This window comes from Scomber japonicus, chromosome 3 (genome assembly GCF_027409825.1).
Source record: "Scomber japonicus isolate fScoJap1 chromosome 3, fScoJap1.pri, whole genome shotgun sequence".
In the NCBI taxonomy this organism is placed as follows: Eukaryota; Metazoa; Chordata; class Actinopteri; order Scombriformes; family Scombridae; genus Scomber; species Scomber japonicus.
Genome location: NC_070580.1, coordinates 9,099,672 through 9,121,110, shown reverse-complemented (window position 1 = coordinate 9,121,110; position 21,439 = coordinate 9,099,672). Strand labels below are relative to the sequence as shown.

The following is a 21,439-nucleotide window of genomic DNA, read 5'->3' as shown; positions in this document are numbered from 1 at the left end:
CCCAGAGATGTGCCTGAGCAACATTCCATTAATTTATATTTAATACCCCCCACTAGTCCTGCGTTTGCCTTGCTATCTGCCTCTCCTCTCCTTCTCTCCTCTCTCTCAGCTTTATATTGTGAGTAGGAACATCATTATGCTTTCTAAGAGTACTTTTCTTTTTTTTTGCTTTTTTGTTGCTGCGTCTATTACTTTAAAGTGCTTCCAGAAATAAACACATATGCACACAACAGCCTTTATGCACGTGTCACAGGAGGAAAGGTCAGTAGGAGAAAAAAAGAGAGAGAGAGAGAGAGGGGGAGAGAAAGAGAGAGAGAGGAAAAGAAAAAAAAGAAAAGGGGAAATGTGCCAGTATTGCCCCTGCTGCACCTGTATACATTTACACTGTTTACACATCTTTGGCTGTAAATATGTTTACAAGAAGACCTGCCGCCCTTCTCAGAAACCAACCTTGAAGCCAGTAAACAAGCCTTTCACAAAGTTCATTAACGTCAAAGAGGGTATAGTCTTCCCCCTCGGATGGAAAAAAACAAAAGGTCACTGCCATTAGCTTATCAACAGAGTATAACTGCAGTGAAGTGGACGTTATAGTTAGTACTGAACAAATAGTAAAGAAATAACAAGCACTGTTTGTTTCAGCTGCTTTTTTTTTTTGATGTGTGACAGAAGTGAATGGTATCATTGTAATGTGATCACGGGCCAGAAATGTCAATTGATAGATAATTATTTCACCACTTCCTTACAGCATTGTGTGTGTATGTGTGTGGGTGGGTGTGTATGCTTCATAATTATCAGCATCACAGTGACTCAGTTTATGTGTTTAGTCATTGGCCTTTCTCCAATCAAATGAAAACCCACCTTAAAAATCTTTTTCCAGGAATTCAGAAAAAGGAAGAGGTGACTTTTATTGTGAAAGTCTTATTACTCAGCTCGTTGATGTTTTCACACAAGCATGGTGACTAAGACTTTTATCAGTAAGCAGGCAACATAAACACATGACTTCACAGCACCACCCAGAGCGAGCATCTTTCCAACCGCCCCCCCCCCCCCCCCCCCCACCACTCAAAAAATTGATAACCTATAATTAAACTTTTATTAGGTGGTATGTCTTTGAAACTGTTTTACATTTACTGCATCGTTTTGGCAAAAAAAAAAAAACAAAAAAAAAAAAGGGGTGGGGGGGTGGGGAGTGAAATGAATGAATCTAAAGGTCAGTGTTAAGAACATATCACATGATGTCTGTTTGATCCCGACCCAAAGTATTTTCCCAAGGATTCTCTGGCTCTGTACTGTGTAAATCACGCAGTATGACCTTCTACATTCCTCATGCTCTGTCCTCCCATTCATCCGCAGGCACAGATAATACTGGGCAAATATCATAAACGTGAGGATTTTAGGATTGAGGTGAGGCTGCCATCATCTTCTACCAACTGGGGAAAAGAAAGCCCATGCATCTAAAAGAAGCCTATTTCCACCTACAGCCAGACTTAACCTGTGGTGAGGCTGCCTGACCCTAATGCCTAAAAGCCCATGGAGAATACCCCAAGATGATTAACAAGTAGAGTAACATCCACTTTTTGGATTTTGGTGATATTTTACCAGAAAACCATCCACTTCTGCTTCTTTCGAACAAACCACAGCTGCTGCTGCTATGGCTGCTGCTGCTGTTGCTGCTGCAACAGCGAATCTTAAATCTTCTCTGGACTTTATAGGTTAAAGGGGACCTATTATGCTCATTTCCAGCTCTATATTTTCATTCTGGGACTCTACTAGAATAGCTTTGCATGATTCACATCTCAAATAACTCCTTATTTATCATATACTGGCCCTTTATGGAGCCCCTCAGTTCAGCTTCTGTCTCTTAACAGTCAGTTTAAGCTGATGTCTCTTTAAGGCCCCTACTGTGTTCTAACTGGCCAGCTTTCAAGAAGCTTGCAGAGAGTCGTGTTAAGTTTCTGCTGATAAAAACCCATCATTTCCTGCTTTACTGCTTCACATTATACACTTTTAAATTACTAAATACTTTTATTATGAAGAATATACAGGAAGCATGAAACATGTCCTTTAATTTTTTATTTAATTTTATTGGTTTATTTGTCTGGGACAGTGCATATTAATAAAGATATCTGTAAATATGCCAGAATTAGCCCAAAGGCTTGTTTCCATCTGTTGTCCCTGGCCAGGTGTGAGTTGGCAGCCTAAAATCAAGATTTATTAATGATTAATTATTTAATTAGCGGCGCTTGGCTAGTGGCACTAAATGATGGTCGTTACAACATGTATATATGGAGTTATTTGGAGCTCTTGGTTTAGTACAAGTAGAAACAGCTACAGTAATAATGATGACATTTGATGCCATCATTATTACTTGGTCCTGCTCTGTTTTAATGATGATGATGTTTGATGAAGAGCTACAGACAACTAGCACACCTCCAACAGGTAAACTACATATTCCACTTTGCCCTGCTGTGTTATGTTAAAGAAAACACACAACCATTACTTCTACATATCTTTACCTCATTATTTGACACTACGGCCATGTTTTATAAGCATTGTAACATTATATAGACTGAAAATGAGGAAAAGCATAATAGGTCCCCTTTAAATAGCTATTTCATTCAATCTGCAACAAGACATAGTGCAGTAAACAACAAACTTCTGAACAATTAAAATAAAAAAGCCACAGCCTACAGAAGGCCACAATTCCCCTGCAGTATCCCAGGGTTTTCTAAGTTTGTGTGGTGAGATGATTTCATCCAAGTATCATAAAGGGTCTCTGAGCAAGGCCAAGATGTTTCCAGTTCAAACGCAGCGTCGGCTTTGGGCCAGGGCGTGACCTGCAGCTGAACTGGCCTCTCTCTCGGCCACAGGGAGGAGGAGAAGGGGGGGGGGGGGCAACAGCCACTCCAAACACATCACCCCCCCTTTATCCCACCCACCCCCTGATAAATAACTTAACACAGCAAACAGAGGCCCATCAGTCAACCTACACATAGCTAACACCAGGACAGGGACAGAGATCGATGGGGAGATACAGACAAATAAAGAAAGACAGAGGGGAAGGCAGAGAAGACAAGACGAGAGGGGGGACAGAGACGGAGAGGTGGGGGGGGGGGGGGGTATATTGTGCGGGCATCTAACAGTGGAGAGTAGATAAATATCACACGGGAGCCTGAGCCAAGCAGTGTGGAAGGCCAAGTACTGTAAGACTGTGAAAGCCAGGCTATTTTGCCGAGCTGTGACATTTGTTTCTTATTGTCTAAGTGGCAGCTGAAAGCGTCTCCCTGCGAGGGCCCCTCGGCTTTGCTCTGGCCCGCTTTGACAGGGAGGTAACCATATTAGGACGTGTATGGTAAAGTAAACAATAACATAGTTGCAATGAGATGGAAATTTTTCAGCTAATGGTGTTTGTCATTCCTGTTTTCAGTGCACTGAGCAGCCCTGTTTTTTCTAGCCAGCCAGAGAGACTTTGTTTATGAAAACAACGCAGGAGCCAAGGCTAAAACTAGTGCACAAAAAAAAAAGAAAGAAAAACTGTAAATAAATACCAGTTTAAAAAATGCCTCCACCTTTTTTCATTTGATTACATAAATAAATCCACACTGCGGTGGAAATAGCCTTTCGCATCATCCCTCACAGGCCATGTCCACACTAAGGTGGCTAAATTTGAAAACGTATATTTTGCTCTTACGGTTTGGCCTTCTCTCAACGCCAGCTTTTGACACATGCAAACTATACTCTTTCCATAAAACTGGAAAACACTGCTCTTGCGTTGAAAGCTGGTATAATCACTGTTACATTTGTTAAGTTGTCTGGGAAAAAAGAGACCGAAAAACTATGTCAATGAGAACATCTAAATAATGTGTTTCAGCTACATTAAACCACAATAGAAGGGATCATGGAGAGCAGGAGGATGCAGAACATAATGATGGATATTACTTCAATGTTTTGAATGATGGCACCAATATGACACTTTTTTCTTTGAATGTTTTTCTAGAAAAGTGTCAGTGTATCAGTGTTTCATGTTGTCTTGACACAAGCTGCTGGTTTGCAGTGTTACCACTGCCCTGACTGTGCTAAGAGTTGGAGGGTCCAAAATAGAGGAAGCTATATACTTTTATTTGATCCTCCTTTGTCAGATTATGAACTGTTACACAAAACAGGAATGGTTTGCTGACAGTTGACACGAGAGTTGATGGTACACATATGTAATTTGAATAAACTCTGTAACCTTAGCATCTATTCTAATGGTAGTTAGCATAGCAAGCTAGTTAGCTTGGACAGCTTTTTCCCTATTCGGCAACTCTTTATTATGAAATGATGTACAATCCTAGAATGAGAAAGAAGTACTGAAAACTGTTGTGACTGACTAGCACTAGCCCTCTTAGTTAGTGTGTTAGTGGTTAGCTGGCTAGGTTCAGGAGTTTACCAGTTAGCTTACTAAGTAGCCCCACACGTAGCTAGTCTCTAGCCTGTGACTTTTGCTGTGCCACTTTCTGGAGTGACCAGGCTTTTAGTTAGGGAAATTTGTGTTTTTTCTCGTTTATTTCTAAGACTGGGCATTTAATACAGATTAATAATACTTTAAGGTTTTCAATATTTGTTTGTTCTGTTGCATTTTGAGAGGTATTCAGCCAGTACTGAGGTTTGATACACAGCCCAAGTAACATGGGGATACAAGCGTTACTATATGATGACTGTAATGCACAATTCTGTCGGATTGTGTGGCATCTAGTGATGTGTTAGCAGATTGCAACCAACTAAATACCCAGATATCAAAATTGCTGTGTTCCAGATCCGGTCCACACCAGACACCTTCCGCACTTTCATCCGGCCCACATACCGCCTGGACTGATGACGCTTGGGCGGTCGCTCCTGTTTCCCAGATCTCATCCGAGGAAAACCAGATAAACCAGAAATGGCCCACATCCAGAATACACATACCCAAAAGCACTGCATTTTTACCAAAAAAAGGCATATGTTTGATTTGGGATATTTGGGCCATATTCGCTGTTTTTCATGTGGGTAATTTCAGGCACAAATCCATTTTGTCCAGACCAGAAGCATAGCTGGGTGAAGGAGAACCTATTGTGTCCATTGTGGGCTACTGTAGAAACATGGTGATTTCCATGGAAGAGGGCCTGCTCCCTATGCAGATATAAAAGGCTCATTCAAATGTAATGAAAACACATGATTCTTATTTTGAGGTGATTACACTAATAAAAACATACTTATGAATATAATATTCCATTTCCGCCAATATATCCCAATAAATATCACACACCGGTCCTTTAAATGGTCTCAGGACAAAGGTTCCATTTTTCCATTTAATTCTGATTTAGTATTCAAAATACTTTGACATTCTCCAGACAGTTCAATAAGCAAATGAGTGGGGGAACGTGACTGTTCACAATATATGACGTGAATCAGGGCAGTCGGAAAACTTGTGGCTTTCTAAAATAAGTGTGATACTATTTGATACGCCGAGTCTCAAAGGCTCCATTTCTCACTAATTTCAACAGCATGTTAAGCTATTTAAAGGAACTGTAGCTCTCATTTTTCTTTATGTTTCACAAGTCAATTATTTTCCTCCCCTGTTCCCTCCCTTTTCTTTGGCTCCGGTTATTACGTTATCTTTTCCAGGTTAAGGAAAGGCATGACCGCATGTTTTTGTATGCAAGAGTGAAAAACAAATATATTGTCCAGCCCTTCGGAATAATATCCTATTGCTGACTCACTAGACAACCATTTTTTTAATAAGAACTTTACTTGAGCATGATATTTTTTTAAAACAGTAAAGTCATTGGCTACCAAGGTACAAAGCTCACTATGAGTCAATGTTTACATGCAGTTTTATAGACATAGAGGACATACAGTATGGTTAACTATAAGCAGAGGCAGACATGAGAGTCCTCTACTTCTGTCCTCTCCACATGTTGACTTTCTTTGTTTAGTTTTTACCCACCTCACTCCAGCTCTCTCCTCTCAGCCTCATTCCTAATCTCACACCAAAAATGCAAGCTGTTTATTTGCGTAGGGCTGAAGCCATTCCATTAAGTAGTCCCACCAGGTGCTTTATCCCTAAAAGGGATTTGTTTTCTAAAATAAACGGAGAAAGTAAAGGACTGCCAAAGTGATATTTACCATGACATGAAGTGATTGCAACAAAGTCAAAACTATCCAAATAAGAATCGCTGCGGCTTGCAGGAACTTTTTTTGAATTCCCTTACATAGTCATAGACCTTCACTAGTCACAGTAGAAACCATAAACAAGTTTCCTGTTGTGTTTCGAAGTGTCATAATAAATAAATGTATATGTTTGGTTTTGGGGAGCAGCCAGGGTATGTTCATATGTTGAAGTCATATATTATATCCCACCAGTTCCAATGTATTGTTTGTTTCTATAAAGGCAGACTGGCAGATGCTGGCCCAGGTTACCACACATACACACACACACACACACACATACACACACACACATGCACGCACGCACACGCACACGCACACAAACCTCTGGATAGTCATTTTCCACAGAAGACAACAAATCAATCCACGTTATTAGCTCTATTTCACTTTTCTGAAGCAGAGACGCGAGGCCAAAAGCTAAATCTCTGTTGAAAAAGGAGGAGAAAAAAACACTTTTTGACACTTTTTCTCACTTTCGGTGATTCCTTTTTTCATCTTCGCTGTAAGACAACTCATCTGCGGATGGAATTTGCTTACGTCTGTCGCCTCAGTCAATCTCGCACAAAGACTCTGTCACGTTAGCCGTCTGCACCTGGTAGCGGGGCTTTGACATTATCAAAGCTCCTCACGCTCCCGGGGCAGACCGGAGTTTATACATCCGTCAATATGTTTCAAACCCAAAAAGAAGAAGACGTGTCTGTTTGATGCTGATAGAAAAATAGATTGAAACTTGCCAAATGCCTTTTTCACCCTCACCTAAAAAAGAGAAGATATTTTAAGTAGCTTCAAGATAACACATCTGTGATAACATTATCAGCACAACTCTTTCTACCTCACGACGGAAGATAATTCACATGAAAAAGTTGTAGCAGATGCAAGAGAATATAAGACTGTTGCTCTATTGTGTGACATGCTGTGCTCAGCATAAGGCGTTGCATTTAACTCCACAACCTGTTTAGCCAGACAATGAAGAGGAGGGCTATCTGCCAGAGTGTATTCTGATAACAGCTGATGTGGCCACGGGAGCAAAGCATCAGATAGGGAAAGCAGACGGCGGCCAGGTGAGGGTGTTTAGAAGGCTTTGACACATCCTGTGATCTCAATCAACAGGAAAAGGCAGACGCATGCCACCGCTTTATGTCTCTGCTCCTCGGTCGCCGCGGTGACGTCTTCGCCGGGGCCGATAATTTTTCATTTTCACGCTGCCTTGCATCTATTCTGTCTGTCACTGTTTTTAACTACAGCAGCCCGAGCTCGGAGAGTAGATTACGGTACTTACAGTGCATGAAAAACACAGCAACAAAACTGCGAGTGACAGAAGCGTTTAACTTTCTCGCTGGAAATCTCCCCCATGTGGCACTTTCGCTACAGAGAGTTGTTTATTATGTTCCGAGCTAGGCATAAGCGATTAAAAGAGCTCTTAAGAATCAAAGTGTTATAAATGCATGGAAACACAGCCGGCTGTAAATGCCACAGAATTAGAAGCTTACCAAGCCTAATACTAATACATGGCAATTTTCAGCTTGATGCTGATATAAAGAAATTACTTTTTTAAAGTAAGCAATAAATGCAGTCAAGGGAACTATTACAGAGGCCCTATTTTCATCCCCGCATAAATCTGCACACAACCTTTCTGCGGGTCCAACTCATGAATCCACTTGTTTATTCTTAACACATCCATAAAAAGTGGATTAAACAAAGCGACCTCAACAGTTAAAACTAAGGCAAGACAAACCAAAGCGTTTACAGCGGAGCAAGAATTACAAGAAACAAGAGTGTTTGCATGAAATTCAAATGAAGTCCAACAAGAGATGATAACATTTTGAAAGCCTCAAAATAGAGAAACATATTTCTGGCATGTGATGATTCTTCTGAGCAGATGCACTTGTTTTTTCTTTCTGGAAAGTTTAATGTCATCATGTCTGAATGAATTGGCCAAAAAAAGAGCAGGCCGGCACACATCACAGGCAGCACTATCGCATAGATATGCGCATATGATGATAAGAGTTCAATTTTGGCAGCAGGACATCAAAGCGATATCATAACTTTAGTGAAAGTGTCCCTGAATTCCTCATTTCTTACACTACACACAATTCAAGCGCATATGTTCAGTCTAAATGTACAAAAACATGAACACCATACATGCTTTCTCTATTTCTCTCTCTCTCACACACACATACACACACTGTATTAGAGTCTATTGCACTTTAAAAGAGCTTTAAACACCAAGACATACTAATCCCATAAGCTGCCACAGGGATTTCTGCATTAGCAGCGCAATCAAAATCACATTGGAAAGTTGTGTCAATAACTAGGCTGATTTTTGCCACATTAACATTAATTACACAACCATTTGGTAGATTTCAAGGCTGACCTTACATCTGGAGCAGGCAGCTGAGGGGCCTGGTGGGGACCTGACTATGCAGAGAATGCACTCCAGATAAACAGCAACATGAATCCTCCAATTAAATTTTCTCCGAGTCTGTTTTCCAAATGTGGGGTGACTGCTTAAATCGAAGAAGAAAAAAAAGAAGAAAAAAAAAGGGGAGCATGTACTGTGGTTATATAGGCCTTCTCTTACAATGAAGAGGAATAGACGTAGGCTGGCTGAAATCCTCCAGTCATTGCTAACTGTAAGAATGGCTACAGCTGCTTTTGCTTTGCCACACTCCATAGAGAAGCAGCTCAACAGGATTTAAGGCTAATATTTCAATTTGCCATACATTAGATCAACATTGGCATTGGCTAAGCAGTGTAATCTACCATTGACAGAAAGGATACAATGCAGTAATTAACCCTTATGGGTTAAATGTGGAGTTTGCTGATTAAAGAAAAATATTCCAAGCTGCTTTTGGCAAGTTTTCAAATGTTAAAATGTAGCATTTTGTTTCAACTTGATATGAAAACAAAATATCAGGTTAGGGAAATAAGGATATGGAAATGATTCAATGGAGTATTTACACGAGAACAAACAGTATTAAGTAGCTGTCTTATCCTTCATAATTGTACTAATGTGTATGTGAGGATATACTCCTTAGGGATGCAGTTGTGTATTTTAGTAATTATCAAATTAAAGGATTGCAACCAACTGAATATCCCCCTCATCTCCTCTTTCCAAGCATATAGGAGAACCTACAGTGGCCTCTCTTAAGGCCTTCTCTATAGTCCGTGTTTGGTTTGTCTGTTCTGGGCTACTGTAGAAACATGATAGTGGACATTGTCCTTATCTAGATATAAAAGGCTCATTGTAAGGTACCAAAAACACTAATTAAAACATACTTATGAATATTATACTCTATTTCTGCCCAGTTTGTTCCACTCGATGCCACTACATTCTACACACTGCACCTTTAACTCAAAACCAATGTCAAAAACAATGCATTTATCTGTCAAGATTATGTCCGACCTATCTGCACACAAGTCACAACATGCTGGTGGTGTTTCGACAGAGGGAGAACGAGTGAGTGAGAGACAGAGAAGAAATAATAAAGATAACCAGAAGTGAGAGAAAGAAGAAGAAAGAAAGTTTTTGGACGGCGAGGCTGAAGCTGTAAGAGACAAAAAACAGACACACTCCTCCTCTGAAGCCCGGTGCTCCTGAAGTGTTAACACCCCCCCCCCCCCCACACCCACCCCCCCCATACACACACACACACACACCAACACCACCACACAGTCCTACTCCGCCTAACTGGATCACTCCAGCCAAAAAAGTTCACATCCCAGAGGCCCCCGAAAAAAAAACCCTTCTCAGATAGGAACGGGAGGAGCAAACAGGAGATATCAACCAGAATGGCCGAGATGCAAACGATAACAAGACTGAGCAGCAGTAAACCTCCCTCTTGTTTGGTAAACACGGCATTACTGTGGTTCGGCTTTCCCGACAAATGTCAACAAGCACAAACAGTTATCTCGACAGTAAACGGCCCCCCTTCATCATGTCCTCATTTTCCTACGTGGCTAACAAGGGCCTTCAAGAGCGGGGCTAATTTGACTCTAGTTTGTCCCCCTTTTCGGTGCTTGTCATGCTCTTGTGTCAAAATCAGCAGCTTCTTCAGGGCGCACCTGTCGAGTCGACCCCCCTCCCCACACACACACACACACACACACACACACACACACATATATACACTCGAAATACAGTACACAAACAAGACAACCCGCACTGCATTCAGTTAATTATTAAGCCAATTCAATACAGCATTTGCAACACATGGGAGTCTGGTGAATGATTGTGTGTTTACCTTCCACAAGGACTTGCTTATTTAAAGCAATCTTCAGTTCCAGCGGTGGTAAAACAGCCTCCTCGCCCTGTGGATACCAGATGAAAAAAAAAAATTTAGACTTCTGGAAAAAAAAAAAAAAAAAAAAGACCGCCATCATCATCATCATCATCAATAGCAGCAGCACCCCCACGAGCCAATTTTTACACAAAAGAAACAAAAAAAATGGGTGCGACCAATATCCTGCCCGCTTGTTGCTACTACTGCTATTGATTAGAATTGATGATGTGCACAAGTAGACTTGTACTGTACGTGTACGGAGAAACCATCAGAAAGAAATCAATTCTCTGCATTCCTGTGCTGTTTGCTTCCTCTTTTGTTTTGTTTTTGTTTGTATGAAAGGTAGCAGTCAGTCAGTCAGTCAGTCAGTCAGTGTACCTGCCGTGGCTGTTACGGCTGCGCTGCCACCATCATTTCAGCACCTTTCGCTTATCCTACCGCGACTGCTATTGTCACCGCCTCACACATCGTTGCATTTCCATCTGCCTGTTAACTACAAACTACACCCACTGATGATAAATGAACAATGGGGCCGTCTGATGTGACTGAATGGTTTATTTGCAAGACAAAAACTTTTTTTCTTTTTTTTTTTTTTACGTCGCTGACAGTCGGGAGTCCTTCTTGGCCTCCCCCTGGTGGTGAGCGAGCCGTACCTGTTACCTGCTCTGTACCCTGACTCAACTCCCCTGGGTGGCCCTCCCTCCTCACCCCTCTGATCTGCATGCACACAGGCTTTCCTAACTGAGCACTCAACCCAGGCAAGGAAAGATGGAAAAAAAAAAAAAAAAAAAGAAACAAAATCTTATTTTTATGGTAAACTGAGAAGTGAGTGTGGGGCAATATCCCAGGTGCATTTGAATAAAAGCATTAAAGCATATCCAAATATGAAAGGGGAAAAAAAGAAGCTCCAACTCCCTCTCCCACTGTTCTTTTTTGCCGTTTACATTTGGCAGTCAAAACTGTGGCCAGGCGTTTGTGCAAGTGTTTATCTAAAGCTGACTGAGCAAAGATAAAAACACAGCGGCCCAACTTGCCCGGTTTCAGCATTAATTATGTGTTAAATGCCCTTGTTGAAAATGCGAGTCAACATGCAGCTCGCTCTGAACTCTACTGAGGGTTGAACAATCATCGAAAATGGACCATTCCCACACAACCACCCCTATTATTGTGATTCATTACACTTCAATTAACATATCATCAATGGAATCGTAAATCAATGGTGAGTGGTGACAAATGACAGATATTTTCAGTTTCAAACTACTAAACATCATTAATTCCCATCACCTGAAAGAGCCCCAGGAGCTAAATGAGTTTACCCAATGCATAACATCCATTTAGATAAATGTTCCATCATTATAATGATGGAAAATTTGTATCGAAGAAAAAGAAAAAAAGGCAACAACGGGATCCTGATAGCAGCTGTACGCCTTTTCTCCTTGTAATATAATGCCCATCTTGTAATACCTAAACAGATAATTGTCTCCATTTCAAACAGCACAAGGCTGTAATATTGCCATTTAGAACAGTGGGGGTGCGGAGAACGTAGGGTGAGGATAAACAAGCACACGCTGATTCGCCCGGTTGGGAAAACCGAGCCCATCACACACTCCCACATTGAGATTTTAGGGAATAGAACAACTCCTGGTTGAGATAATTACCCACCTAGGTGGGTTATGTGCATGCTCAGTAAGAGGCCTGAGCTAAGAATATGAATCAAAATGCAACAATTTCAAAAGACAAAGGAAACTGAGCAGCATTTTGCAAGGTTTTTCTTCTAAAGTCTTGAGCGGATGTTGTGGGAGTGCTGTGTTAAACAAAGTGGAAAATGGGACAACAAAGACTTTTTCTCTTCTGACAAACGAAATATATCATAGTAGCTACAAGACTCTTGTGTTCAATAGATAGTGTGATCATTAACCTGCTGCCTTTAGAGGATCAGATGATCTAAATAAATGTTTCCATTCTCTATGCAAATACTGCACTGCTCATTGTGGCTTGTGGGAGAGGGAGAAAAAAAACATGCAAACACCCCATTTTCAGAGGAAATGGACAATCAGAAGGGTTTTTTGCTATGGTAATGAACCGCTGTGGTTACACGCGAGTGCGAACAAAGACTCATTTTATTCTGTCCGCAAACCTGTGAAGTGGACTTTCCTATTTGTGAGGGGGTCACGGCTTCACAATATGCTCTCTAGTCCCAGGTATGTTATCAGTGCCTTTGGCTTTTGTTGTAAGATTGCATGTTCAAAATATGAATTAATACCCCTCCACTGAAACGCACCCAATCCCAACAAAAGGCTTGCATTCACTGTGGACAGCTCTTCAGCTCCTCTAATGGACAGGCTCTCCTCTCTCTTCACACCGTGCAGACAAAAAAAGATGAGGGCCCATGAATATTTACCACTAAGTAAAGTTATTCCATTAATTACTCAAAGCACGCTTAATACTGTATCTGTGGCTACTTCTGTGGCAGCCCGTTAATGAACCTTCACACATCATTACCATATTAATTAATGCTCAACTCAATGGTTGTCAATAGGAAGGCTGCCAGAGTTGTCTGGCGGTTCTTTACAGCCCATCCGGGATGCTTCGATCACTTAGTATCAGCATCTGAATAAATCAGCTGTATCAATTTGTGGTGTGTTTCAATAGAAGGAAGGAGAAAAAAAAAAGTAGTGGCATTGTGTTAAGCACTCTTCAAGGCTGGTGGATCTGTATTAAGAGCATTGTGTAAATAAGAAAGAGGGCGTAGGAGAGTTTTACTTGTGTAGAGTCAGTGATAACTATATACAGGGTCACTGCTGTTTGTTTTTAGGGTGTGTGCGGGAGATTTTCCAAGTCACTGTCTGTGCTCTGAAACACAGGAAAATCTAAAGCATGACTCACTCCTCAACAAACGCAGCTGCTTACTGTATGATCTGATCTGCAACTAAAAAAAAACAAAAAGAAAAAGGGCTGACTGCACACTATTTTCTCCCTCTTTTCTTTTGTGCTTTTATTAAGAAGGACTGATTAAATGAAAAACATGGCTTAGTCTCGTAAAGACAAAAAAAGGGCAGCGTTTGAGAAAAAAAATATGAAAAAAACAAGCATTGTGTTAGAGTGTGTGTGTGTGTGTGTGTGTGTGTTATTTTCCTTTTTTGATGTGATTGGCAGGATCCTGGCATTATATTCTAACACCCACACAGACTGTAAACAACAGCACTTTCTGACACGCAAACAGACTCAAAACCCACCAATTAAACCCAACTTCAATCCAGCCAGCCCTTATTCTGGATGCTTTTTTTTCAGATTCTTCTTTCTTTTCTTTTTTTTTTTCTAAGCTTAAAAGGCAACAGTGCAGTCTGGTGAATGTCAGGCCTGTCTGATCCCCCCAGATTCTTTGGACCTGCCCTCACGTTTTGCTGAGCTAAGAACAAAGTACACAGAGCGCACACAGAGAGCTTTGCTGCCTTAATACCAAGGAAGTGGAATTTCTCTCCTAACTCAAAACAAACAAGGCCACGATTTTTCTTTACACTATTTAAATGAGCTGGTTGTATACAAAAAGTATTATGGAATGGATGCCCCGACGCATTCTACTTTTGCGTCTTCAGAAATTCTAATCTATTGATCCGTGAGGCAAACCATCAGATAAGTCCACTTTGTTTTATTATGTCTGTTGAGAAGTCACAGCTGGGCCAGCTCAGGATCCTCACAGTTGAAAAGGTCTCTCGCGCTTGCACGTGAAATTAGATCAGCGCAAGTCGAAAAGTTCAACCCCGCATCACGCGTGCACAAAGGGGCTAACGTGAGGTGTACATTATGCAATCCTCTTTTCTTTTCTTTTTTTTTTAAACCAACCCCCTTTTTCCGCCCCGTCAAGTAGGAGGACTGTCAATTCTACCCGTCCGTATCGAGTTTCCCCTCTCGCCCAGGTCCCAGCTCCTCTCAGACCACAGATCCTGTGCGCTATTAATATCAATAAGCTGCAGATTCCATTTCCCCCCCAGACAAAGACAAAAGGGAGAACAAGAGGCGATGAGCGAGGGGAGGAACTAATACCCCTCACGCATCACCGTGGGGTTACCGCTTTACTATCACCTGCAACCCTGCTGCATTGAAAACAAGATGAGGTCAAAACCTAGTATGAGGCTGGACTGATATACGCATGTTTCAATCTAATATAAGAATAATATCTTCAAGAATTTCATTTTATAGCAAATCAAACACATATTGTGTCAAATCATGTTCAAAACTTTGTCACATGTACACACTGAATAAACACATGTTCTAGTATATACGCTATATAACTACAAAAAGAGCATTTGTCTTCTATATTAGGAATGTTTATGATAAGCAACATGGTAAGCATATAATGACAGTTATGCATTAATTATATTACTGTGCCTACTTTGGGAGACAGGAGCACTACATTCCTCTATAAGAATCTACATATGAATGCAGAAGCCTCCTTCACAGTTAAATAGCTGTTGTTAAACCAGTTTTCAGCGAGTACTGATTTGTTTCCATACGTGACAGTAGCGAGGAGAGCAGTTGTGCTTATAGAACGGATCAATGCATAACTGCTTCCCTATGACAGTTGGAAAGACTGACAGGAAGCACAAGAGGCCATTAATAAAAGATTAGGACCAACTCCTTTTTTAAACATAAATTTGGGATGATATTTCACATGCTATCTTTTAGAGATCTACTCATCCAGCTAGTTTTGATTTGGATGAATGAGGAAAAGTCCAACAAGTTCAGACTTCCCTCTTTTAGCTGTATAGACTTAACCGACTTTATATTTAACCTTGTGTGGCTTATTTTCCCAGATGAAGTTAAAGAGCCTTGCTGACATGGATCGGAACAATTCTCAACTTCTAACTCAATGACTTTTAAAAGTTTTTAATACCTATACAAGGAAGAATTATTCCATTTAAGTTCAAATATAATAATGTATAGAATGTTATTTCCATAAAAATGCGCAGCTAATTTGAAAAGATGAGGATAATGTAGGCCTTGAGTTTGACACTATACAAGCCTAACCATTACATAAGGTAATACAGCTGTTGTTCTCACTACAGGTCTGACATTACATTAAACAGCATGATGAATGTAACATAAAGAGATGGCTAGTACTGAATAGGAACTAAACACTAAAACAGAGGAAGAGTACCAACAGTCATATCTTACACTAGCCTACATGGTTGGCAGTATAGTGTAGCGCTGAAATGATTCCTCAAGAAACTCCATTATGAAAAATCACTGATGCTAATTCTTTGCATCGAAGCTTCGTTTAATACAGATGACTAATAATAACTTTAAATGGTGCACTGTGTTCAGCATGGATTATTATGACTGTCACAAAACACACTGCAAACTGCTGACTCTGCAAACTTGACTGATGGACGGTACCCTGAGTATCTGCTGTATATATTCTAAATAATCCTAATTACTGAAATTCAAATACAGGCGCTGCTATTTCAATTTAGATTTCCTGGTTTGATTTCTTTTGTTTTGATACATGGATACACATATTTAAAGTTACTTTCTCACCTGAAAAAATAAAAACTGAATAAAGTGGCATATAAACAGTCCTACAGCGAAATTTTCAACAGCTTTTGATCTGATTTGCTGTCACTTGGTGCGAAAGGCATTCTGGAGTTCTTGGCTGTCCCAAGCTTGAGCGGCCTTCAGCTGACCAATTGTGTAACTTCATCACTCAGTCACTTAGTCACTCAGTCACTCAGCCAGTGACAGACAGACATTCAGGTTTGTTGGAAGGGCCCAGCTGTTGTGGCCGGGCCAAAAAAAAAAGGGAAAATTTTGTACATGAACTTGAACGCACTCTGTTTCACACATAAGCAAACATCCATACACACACCTGCTGTATGCACACTCACATCAGGGCAATGCAAATACAAGCTCACTGTTGGCTTATATTTTCCAATCATTTGTGAATTTTTAACTTACAGAGCACATACCTCTATTTAATGCATAATGTAGAGCAGGCTGTTTGTTCTTATTGTCCATGTGATCCCTGATTCACATGGCAATTAGAATAGATATAAATACATAGATAAAGAGCAAAGAGATTGTTGTAGATGGGTGTTTTTATTTACAAGTACTTTATATGTGTTCATTTAGGCATTATGAATTACCAAGCTCAGTTTTTGTGTGTTTTTAGCTTTGAAATTACAGCCCCAGAAAATACACATGTTTGTATTTATCAAGATGCTTCATTGGTCTAAATTGCTATGAACTGCAGTAGAATTCAGACAGGAATCTAGATGAATTATAATTGCACTTGAGGCATTCATGCAAATCATCTGCATTCACACTGCATGCTATTTCATCTAAATACTTAACATGAAATAGCAGGAAAAACCACTGCTGTCTACTCCCATGTACACCAACTCTGTCAATCACTTACAGAACACACCTACAAAAACACACCTGAATGGACATGCACGCACATACATCCACCGGCGTCCCATAAAAGGCGAGAGAGAAGAAAAAAGAGAGAGAGAAAAAAAAACAGAGAAAGATAGTGAAATCTATACAGACTTACCCACGAACAGTTAAATAGACTTTCATCATGTTCAGGTAACTGTATATTGATGCAGATTCCCTCCAAGCACTGAGTGTTTTCAAATCCACTTCTGAAGAGGAGGAGAAAGCTGCCAGTGAAAGTAGCAGGTATGGAGTAGTTGAAGTAGTGTGTAGTAGTCGAGTGTGTTTGTGCGTGTGCGTGCATGTGTGTGTGTGGACAGAGAGAGAGAGAGAGAGAGAGAGAGAGAGAGAGAGAGAGCGAGAGTGAGAGAGGCAGAGAGATAGAGAAAGAGATAGAGAGAGAGAGAGAGAGCTGGAGCCTAGACTGCAGTGTTGAGAGAGGGACTGAAGGTATGTGGTCTAAACACAACAAAAGCCGGTGCCTTGCTCTAGATTAAATATGCAGGAAGAGGCCCCCTTTGCATAAACACAAACACTCAGCAAATGAAGAACGGCCACAGAGCAGATGCCTGCTGAGAGCCCTACCTGTCCTGGCCTCTTTTAATTAGACGAGAGCAGGCAGAACAAATGAACATCAACACGGTCACACGAGGCAGAACAAAAGGAAGGGGTGGAGAAAAAAAAAGAAACGAAAAACAAAATACTTCCTCTATCTTCAAAAAAATGTCCTTAATGAGAAGAACAGAAGATTGCAACAGAGGCTTGAAAGAAGCCACGCATATTTCATTTTTAAAAAAACAGATATACGCTGGTGTAATTGTCAAGTTCACACCTACCTGATGTTCTGTGTTTAAATAATATCGGCGACTTTAAAAAGTTTCGACACTAAAAAGAAAAACTGCACAAGAATGCGAGCGGATCATGAAGACTTCAACGTGAAAGTGTTTTAATTACCTCCGAAAACTCTAATTAAAATTTAAAATATCAAATTTAATTAATTTAAGTAGGTCACTTTTTGGTGTGGGTTTTCATTAAATTACGTCCTGGATAAGAAAAATACACCTTGTGATCCTTTAATTCATCTTTTACATACGCCTCTTCCTCTTCACACCTCCTAGTGGGAGAAAGAAATAAAGAAAAAACTGAATTTTAATCTGCGGGAAAAATGTTTTTATAGCATGCTCCATTGACCATGTCTTTCTTTTTTTTTCCTTTTTTTTTTTTATTTCTTACATCCCCACTTTTCCTCCCTCCTGCTTATTCTCCTCTTCATCTATCTGTCTCTCTCTCTCTCTGATTTTTTTTTTTCTGTCTCTTTTCAGGAGAGGAATGCAGAAGCGTGTGGTGCTGAGGGGAAACTCCTGGAGAAAACTGCCAGGCCGTCAGAGCACGCACACGCACTCTCTCTCTCTCACACACACACACACACACACACACACACACACACACTCACACACACAACAGAAAAAAATAGGAGGAGAGTGGGTGAGTGGGAGCTGAGCCCCTCTCCAGAAAATCTAGAGAGCGGCGTCAGATGCTGAGTGACACCATACTGATGTGGCCAGTCAGAGATGTCATTCTCATGTGAACCCCCCCACCCCCACCCCACCCCACCCTCTCGAAATAGGATGGGGTTGGTGACACTAGGTGAAGGGAGGTTGCAAAAGAGAGGAGAGGGGAGGAAAGGGAGGGGGTGGAGGGGAGGGGGGGTGGTGGTGGTGGCAGAAATTGAGGGGTGAGAGAGAGAGAGAGAGAGGGAGTATGAGAGAGGAAAAAGGAGAGCAGAAATGAGACCTCTGGAAAATAAACAGGGTGTAGGGTTTCAAAGGCAAAGGGGGACACAGGCATTCCATTGTTCAAGCCAATTATCAGTGGAAAATAATAACAACAGATGGATCCAGAGCGGCCAACTTGTGCCGGAGCACCCTGGCGCTGGAGAACAGATGATGAAATGTGAGAGTGCTGTTGGAGGGGGGGGGGGGGGAGAGGGAGGAGAAGGGGAGGTGGGGAGGGGGAGGGGGGGTGAGTGAGACGCTGCTCCACGGTAACACACGGCTCCACACACACCAGATGTGAACTTCTACAAGGACAGTTTAATATGTTGCTCTCCGGCCACTGCTCGGATTCGGCATACCCAGACGACGGCTTGGTCAACATCTCCATGTGTTTGAAATAAATAAATAAAAAATAGATGGTGGGGGTGGAGGGGTGGGGGGGTGGAGGGGCGTCTGTTTCCACGGGCAACTGAAGTCAGATGATACATATGGCTCCGGTGTTGGCGTGTGATAAATTCAAAATCTGCGCATTCCTTTTATGTTCTATAAAAAAAAAAAAGGGAGGGGGGGGGGGGGGGGGGGTCATTTGGGAAAGGGGGGGTGGGGGGGGCACGTGCTTGTTTCTATTAGCTGTGAATAGAGGCGCTATAACAACATGACAACATGAAGTACTTAAGAATGAAGATTTATAATTTTTTCTTCTTCTTTTATTCAAATCAGCACATATCCCAGATGACCCGTGCTGATGTTTTCATTTGATGTTTTCCAGCGTGCCGAACGTTCACAGACGGGCAGATGTAACAGTGCGGCGGAGGCAGACCTCATTGACTCTGGCTTCATTCACAGATCCCTCATATCAGCCACAGACTGACAGGCAGTGGAGAGAAGGGAAGGGAAGGGAAGGGAGGGGGTGATAGTGGTGGTGGTGGGTGGATGGAGGGGGTATGCAACCTTAAAACAAAACTTATTCTCTGTGTGCCTTGTCAAGGGTGGGAGATGTCTGCAGATAGCAGTACAAAAGATCTGCCCTTCTCTTTTCACAAGAAAAGAGAAGTTTTCGTTTCATTAACTCCAGACTAAAGCATAATTATCTCCCTATAGACCTTAATCACCAACAGAAGGATAATAGAACAAAAAGCAGTTTCTACTTCAGTCATTAAAGTTTTTTTTTTTTTTATGTTGTTGTTCTTTCTTCTCTCCTCTACACTTTAGATGAGTCCATCAAATAATGCAAAGGAATTATGGAAGGCTCATTTTCAACTATGCTCTGTTGCAGAGCATGGAGGACTTTGGCCATTAAATGGATTCATATCATCTCTGGCCTTTTATTTTATTTTTAATCTGGGTGTTCAGCCTGTTGATTGATGGGAGCCACAACTAGTAAAGGGCCACACCAAAGCTTTGATTCAGGCACACAGATGACTGAGGTGCTAAATGAGCACTTTAAAGAACGCTTGAAAAAACAGGTTGAACACTAAAAGCGCCGTTTTTGGAGTTGTATATTTATAAGAATGACTAACATTGCTCCGAGGTGCTTGTGATAACTGTATCCCAAAATGCTAAATCTCTGGAGGATTGCACACATGGATTTCTACAGGAAAAAAAAAAAAAAGAATGGAAAACTTTGCCTAGATTTAATTAGCTTATGAGAAATAATTGCTATTAGCAAATCTCGTCAAATGGGGTTGAGGCGTTTTGCTGGGAGAGAGAAAAAAAAAAGAAAAGTCATATTTTTGGCCGATGAGGAGACAAAAGGTTTTCAAACAGGAACTGGCGGGCCATCAGCCGTTTTAGTGCACTGACACTGAGGTCGAGTTAATTAGACTATTGTCATTTTAATCAGGACAGCTCAGCGGCCATCACTTCCTGAAAGAGCCAGTGGACTTTAAACAGCTGAGGGATTTTTTGTGTATGCGTGTGAATACGTGTGTGTGTGTGTGTGTGTGTGTGTGTGTGTGTGTGTGTGTCTGTGTGTGTGTGTGTTGAGGCTGAGCTGTCACCCAGCTATGGGTTATGGAGTATGGTCTGGTTCTCTCACATGCTTAGAACATTAATGAGCTGGAGACACACCAAGGAAACAAAGGAGCCTGGAGGATCACCAGGGGAAACTACTCGCCTCTGCTCTCCTCATGTCTCTGTTCATTTGAAAATAATTTAAATATCAAATATTTGAAATAATTTGCTTCTCCCTGGCTATCAGATTTTAAATAGGGACTCTTTCATGTCTTCGTTATTATGTTCTTCACTGGCATTAGCATTTAAAACATAATTAATGTAACCATATTTTCTAGGTGCTTACCATTCTGTTACAATAATGGTTTATTTTTTTTCCGATTTCCATATTTTATGAATACAATGGGAATGGCGTAATAACAAAACTGGAGAACGGCAAATGATAGATCAAATCTTTGCTGAATATCATTAATCTAAAGAGAGTTTTAATCAAATCTGACAAAAGGCTGGATTTAAGCTCCTCTAGGCTCGCTAGATAAAATATCACTTTGTGCAAGCTCTGGAGAAAAAAAAGGAAAAAAAGAAGAAAGAAAATAAGGTGAAGCAGACACCAGTCTCATTTGAGTGGAGCCACCAGTTTTTTTGGAAAGAGAGAGAGAGAGAGAGTAGGGAGGAGGAGCTGAATGCTGGAGGAGCCATCAGTGGAGCTCTGCCAATCAGCAGGGGTGATGGTAGGGGTCTGCCCAATATTACTAACCATAACATCTTTGTAACTTCTCCCCTGATCATGTGTGGACAAGGTGACAA

At 41.1% G+C, this 21,439-nt stretch overlaps 1 protein-coding gene across 8 annotated transcripts in view; it reads right to left on the bottom strand.

Annotated features, from left to right (window-relative positions):
• foxp1b (forkhead box P1b) overlaps positions 1–21,439 on the bottom strand; it is a 165,749-nt gene that overhangs the window by 97,807 nt on the left and 46,503 nt on the right. For 6 of the 8 annotated variants that reach the window (XM_053316615.1, XM_053316619.1, XM_053316614.1 and 3 more), the window contains one exon: positions 10,431–10,497. The exons of 1 other annotated variant lie outside the window; for it this stretch is intronic. The gene's annotated coding sequence lies outside the window, so the exon portion shown is untranslated. Of the gene's footprint in view, positions 1–10,430; positions 10,498–17,022; positions 17,114–21,439 lie in introns of all 8 variants that reach the window. One more of the 8 variants, XM_053316616.1, reaches the window with a different exon arrangement.